We start from the raw sequence: 5656 nt of genomic DNA on the forward strand, positions 1-5656 counted from the left end.
GTTGCTTTTCTTTAAATCATGGAACACTCATTCTTCTGAACATGATGTGTCAAGGATGGTTTTTGACACCAGGAGTGACATAACTTGTATGCTCTTTCTGGTTTGCAAAGATTTCACAAGACAGGGAGTGATGGAGAGACAGGTGGTATATTTCATGGAAAAGTCAGCAATAAGGATGAAGTGGCAGTAACCTGGTTGAAACAACGACAACTGCAAATAAACTGAAAGAAAGCAAAATACAACATTTTAAAATAAGCTGACATTTGGGGTTCCAGTCGTGGCTCAGTGGTTAATGACTCCAACTAGGAACCATGGGGACGTAGGTTCAATCCCTGGCCTTGTTCAGTGGGTTAAGGATCTGGCATTGTGAGCAGTGGTGTAGGTCACAGATGCAGGTCGAATCCCTTATTGCTGTGGCTGTGCTGTAGGCCAGCAGCTACAGCTTTGATTCGACCCCTAGCCTGGGAACCTACTTGTGCTGCCTAAATAAATAAATAAGCTGGCATTTGGAAGCCAGATAAGCAAAAAAGAAAACCTCAGTCACTGCCCACATCAACAAAGAAATCTATGCTGAATAGATTCCATTGCTAATTTTCAAAATTGTGTAATTTTAGAAGAAGTGAATTTCTACTTTTTTAACTAAAAATATATTCTAAACACCACAAAACATGGTGAAATGACTTTAGCCAATATTAAAATTCTCTCTCTCTCTCCTGTCCTGCCCCACTCTACACTGTGTCTCCCCAACCTCTAGGGAGAGTGTTGATTACCCTCAATCTTTAAGTATTTCTGCCTCTTTCTCCCCCACCTCTGCTCCTGCTCTGCCCTTGGGGTCACAGCCCGTCTATCCCTTATCCACTCCCTCCCCACTCTCCAGCACCCACGCGGGCTCCGCGTCCTTCCTGCTCTCTCTTCCTCGACTCTTCTTGTCACCCTCCCTCCTCTTTCTCTCCCAGCGCCACGATGCTCTGAAGCCAGGGTTCCACCACCTTCCATCCTCTCCCAGACTCTCCGGTGAAGCGCGTCCCCGCTGTTATACGTCTTCCCACCGCGGACACAGGGCCCCTCTATTTTGCTCTCCAGTTCCTAGAAATCCGGCTTTTTCATTTACTTCTCCATTTTAAGGGACCTGCTACTTTCAAGAATTAATCACGTTCATTTTACAGTCTATTCTACAAGCCTCTCAGCATCGTCTGTTTCCCTAAATTCTACCTCATACTTTTCTCCTGTTTTTCTATTCCCTGTCCCTGTCTCTGCTTCTCCTGATACCCTCGCCCACGTATTTAGAAAGACGGTCACTGAATAAGGTGCCCGCCTACAGGAAGAGACCATTTTCCAGCCGGTAGAATCTGACTCTGAACACTGGGTGTCACACGGTGCCCAGGTCACCTCCGACTACGCAGGAGAGCTCTGAGGAGCAAAAGGACCAGCCTGGGGCGACGAGGGAGCTGCAGGGAGGGTGTCTCAGGAGAAACCGGGCTCCAGAATCCCAGGAGCAGGGCGAGGACGCGGCCCCTCCGGGAGGGGGGAGGCCAGCGCTGCCTCCAGGGGCGGGGGGCGAGGTGGGAGCGCGGGTCCTCCTCGGGGAAGTGGACTTTACGTGGGGTTGGGGGGATGGAAGTAGTAAAGCGTTTTTAAGCAGGAACATATCGCGAAACGCAGCGTCTATGTGGACATCAGGCAGAAAAGTCAAAGGCAGAGACTGGCCTCAGAGCGATTTCAAACCCAAAGGAAAACATGCCCGACCCAGAACGGCGAGGTCCGGAATTGCTCCGGGTGGAGACGCCGCTGCTGGGATAGAAACTCCATGTTCACTCCCAGGGGCTGTGAGGACACAGGAAGGGGCACCTCGCAGCCAAATTACACAAGAAAAGAGAAACAAACGTTCTGCATTCTGACCTTTACGTCGGGCACTTCTGCTTCAAATTCCGGAGCAAAGCGTCTGCGCCGCGAAGAGGCGGGACTTCCGGGGGCGGGACCTGGGCGGGGCGCTATCGGCGCTGGGCGGGGCCAGGAGAGACCCCAGGGCAGCACCTGAGCCGGAAAGGGCGGGGTCCTGAAGGTGATACCCTGCAACCTGCTGACTTTAAGGGACCGTCTGTAACAGACTTAAGGTAAACGCTTAACATTGTGGGGGCCAGTTACTTAGGAAATGAAGACATGTCCTCTGAAGAGAGAAAAGTTTTCCATAAAAAGCTACCATCAAGAACAGAGTTCCCCTTGTGGCATAGCGGGTTAAGGATCCCCTTGTCCCTGCAGGGGCCCTGTCGCTGATGTGGGGTGGGCTTGATCCCGGCCCGGGAACTTCACATGGAGGGTTCTGGGGAAAAAATGAAAATTACTGAGACTGTACAGAGGTCAAGCCCCAAAACAAAGACGCTCTGCTCACGCATGATATTCCAAGGTTCTGGTGACCGCCTTCCTGAAACACAAAACCAGTATCGGTAACAATGTGGAGAAAAAGGAACCCACTTAATCAGTTGGTGGCAATGCAAATTGGTGCAGCACTGTGGAAAATTGGGTGGAGTTGTCTCAAGAAAATAAAGAAGAAAATAAAAATAGAACTATCATATGACCCCGTAGTTCCACTCCTGGCTTTTGTTTTTTAATAAGGCCGCACCCACTGCATGTGGAGGTTCCCAGGTGAGGGGTAGAAACCAAGCTATAGCTGCCAGCCTACACCACAGCCACAGCAACACTGGATTCCAGCGTTGCCTGCAACCTACCCTACAGCTCATGGCAAAGCCAGGATCCCCAACCCACTGAACAAGGCCAGGGATTGAACCCTCATCCTCATGGATACTAGTCAGGTTTGCTAACCACTGAGCCACAACAGGAACGCCTCATTCCTGGGTTTATGTTGGAAAAAAGCACAGGGTTATAAAATAGGGGATAGTTTTTGTTTGTTTGTTTGTTTTTTCAGCAGAGAGCACTGAGTGTGGAAATTCCCAAGCCAGGAATTGAAACTAAGCAACAGCGACCTGAGCTGCTGCAGTGACAATGCCAGGTTCTTAACCTTCTGTACCACAAGGGAACTCCTGATTTTTTTTTTTTTACTCAACTAACACAATAGCTTAATTATGAGGGAAATATATGCCCTTTTGTGAAATTATGTACAAAGTATCTTTTGCTCTAACTGAACATTTGATGAACTTAATGAAGAGGTCAGTGGTATCTACGCAGAAAACACTGATGGTCTGTGGACTATGGTGAGAATAATTTCCCTACTCATTTAGGATAAAAAGCTATTCAGTTCAACTCTTCAAAGCACATTTCATACCAGTGTGGTACTGGGCAGTGGGTGACATGTATTTGAACAGTACAACTTTCAAGGATTATGTGGTATTTTTCTGTTTTTGTTGAAAATACTGTGGCAAGGGCTGGTAGACACATTCTAATATTTCTGAATGGGAAAATTTCTTTTGTGTATTGTTTATGTGTATCTTATGTTTGGCTAGTCCCGATAGGGATTGAAACCATGCCACAGACAGACGTACCAAGGGCCAGGGATGGACACCACGCCCCAAGCAGAGACCCAAGCCACAGCAGTGACAGGGAGGGACCCTTAACCTGCTACACCCCCAGAGAACTCTGGATACTGTTCATTCCTGAAACTCTTTAATAGTCTTCTTTGCAAATTATGTCACGGAGGGATTTAAACAAAACTTTTCCTGTAATTAGAATTAAACAGTTTAAGGAAAAAAGATCTGGACTTGCCTGGGTATTACAGCCTTAAATAAGAAATACGGCGTTCCCGTCGTGGCTCAGTGGTTAACGAATCCCACTAGGAACGATGAGGTTGTGAGTTCAATCCCTGGCCTTGCTCAGCGGGTTAAGGATCCGGCGTTGCCATGAGCTGTGGTGTAGGTCAAAGACGTGGCTCAGATCTGGCGTGGCTATGGCTGTGGTGTAGGCCGGCGGCTACAGCTCTGATTAGACTCCTAGCCTGGGAACCTCCACATGCCACGGGTGCGGCCACAGAAAAGAAACAAAAACAAAAAGACCAAAAAAATAAAGAAATATGAAAATCTCCCTGCGAAAAGTGGTCCATTTCATACTGACGCCCTGCCGAACAGCTTTACTTTTGTAGTCCACATTTCAGCAAGGAGGCCACTTCTATAGCCTGTCACGTCCAGAGACTCAGGGATAAAACCTGGAGGACTCAAACATAATAATTTCCATAGAGAACCAATGCTTTAAACCAATGCAAGATAGGGAATTCCTATCATGGCTCAGTGGTTAATGAACCTGACTAGCATCCATGAGGACATGGGTTCGAGCCCTGGTCTCACTCAGTGGATTAAGAATCCAGCATTGCTGTGAGCTGTGGTGTAGGTTGCAGACGTGGCTCAGATTCCACATTGCTGTGGCTGTGGCGTAGGTTCCCTAGCCTGGGAACCTCCATATCTCACTTTCAGATAAAGAAGGCATGAATAAAAAACATGTCAAAATGAATGACTTTATTGCTTACCCTGATTCTGGAATCAGAGTAACTACATTAGACTTGGATAATTATTTTAGTATGCTTAGATTCAGATAGCACCAAAAGGCAATCAATCTATTAAGTCACAAATCACAAAAGGATCTAATAACTTCTGCCTCTCATTGGAACACGGGGCAGAGTAGCTGTATTACATAGAATATTATACTCTCAGGATAAAGAAAAAAGTTCATTGATAGAATTTACCCCCAAAAGCATTGCACTTTACCATTCTCTGTTCTTGCAGTGGAGACATGAAATTTGAATTTTCACACTAATTATACTGGTGGTGATTATTTAACAGAAGTAGCTAATATTTTTTTTTTCTTCTTAGGGCCACACCTGCGGCATATGGAAGTTTTGGGGCTAGGGGTTGAATCAGAGCTGCAGCTGCCAGCCTCAGCCACAGACCCCACAGCCAAAACAACAATGGATCCAAGATGCATTTGTGACCTAACCTGCAGCTTGTGACAGCGCTGAATCCTTAACCCACTGAACAAGGCCAAGGATGGAATCCAAGTCAGCAGGGACACTGTGTGAGGTTCTTAATCCTCTGAGCTACAGTGGGAATTGCCAGAAATAGCTAATATTTATGAATACTTTTATTGTTTCTATAAAAATGAGACAAAATCTAAAAAATGAAAAGGGATTAACCCTGCAACCTTTATTCTTCATAGTCATCCAGCAGCCATGCTGCCATAACATACACTCATTACATTTGCAAGGTTTCTCCACAGTATGAACAGACTAATGGCTTGCAAGGGTAGACTTTTTCCTAAAGGCCCTCCCATACTCATTATATTTGGAACGCTCCTCTCCAGCATGAATTCAGTGAACTCCAAGGGATGAACTGTGACCACAGTTTTTGCCACATACTTCACATTTATATGGGTTTGCTCCTGTATGGATTATCTGAAGCATTGAGAGTAGTGAGCTGTGCAGTTCTTCCCACACTCTTAATATTTGTAAAGTTTCTCTCCAGAATGAATTCTCCTATGAGCAGAAACACCTTTTTTTTTTTTTTTCTTTTTAGGGCCACACCTGAGGCACACAGAAGTTACACAGCTAGAAGTTGATCGGAGCTGCAGCGGCTGGCCTACACCACAGCCACAGCAAACTGGGATCCAAGCCTCATCTGTGACCTAAACCACAGCACATAGCAACAGTGGATGCTTA

Source organism: Phacochoerus africanus, chromosome 8 (genome assembly GCF_016906955.1).
Source record: "Phacochoerus africanus isolate WHEZ1 chromosome 8, ROS_Pafr_v1, whole genome shotgun sequence".
Taxonomy (NCBI): Eukaryota; Metazoa; Chordata; class Mammalia; order Artiodactyla; family Suidae; genus Phacochoerus; species Phacochoerus africanus.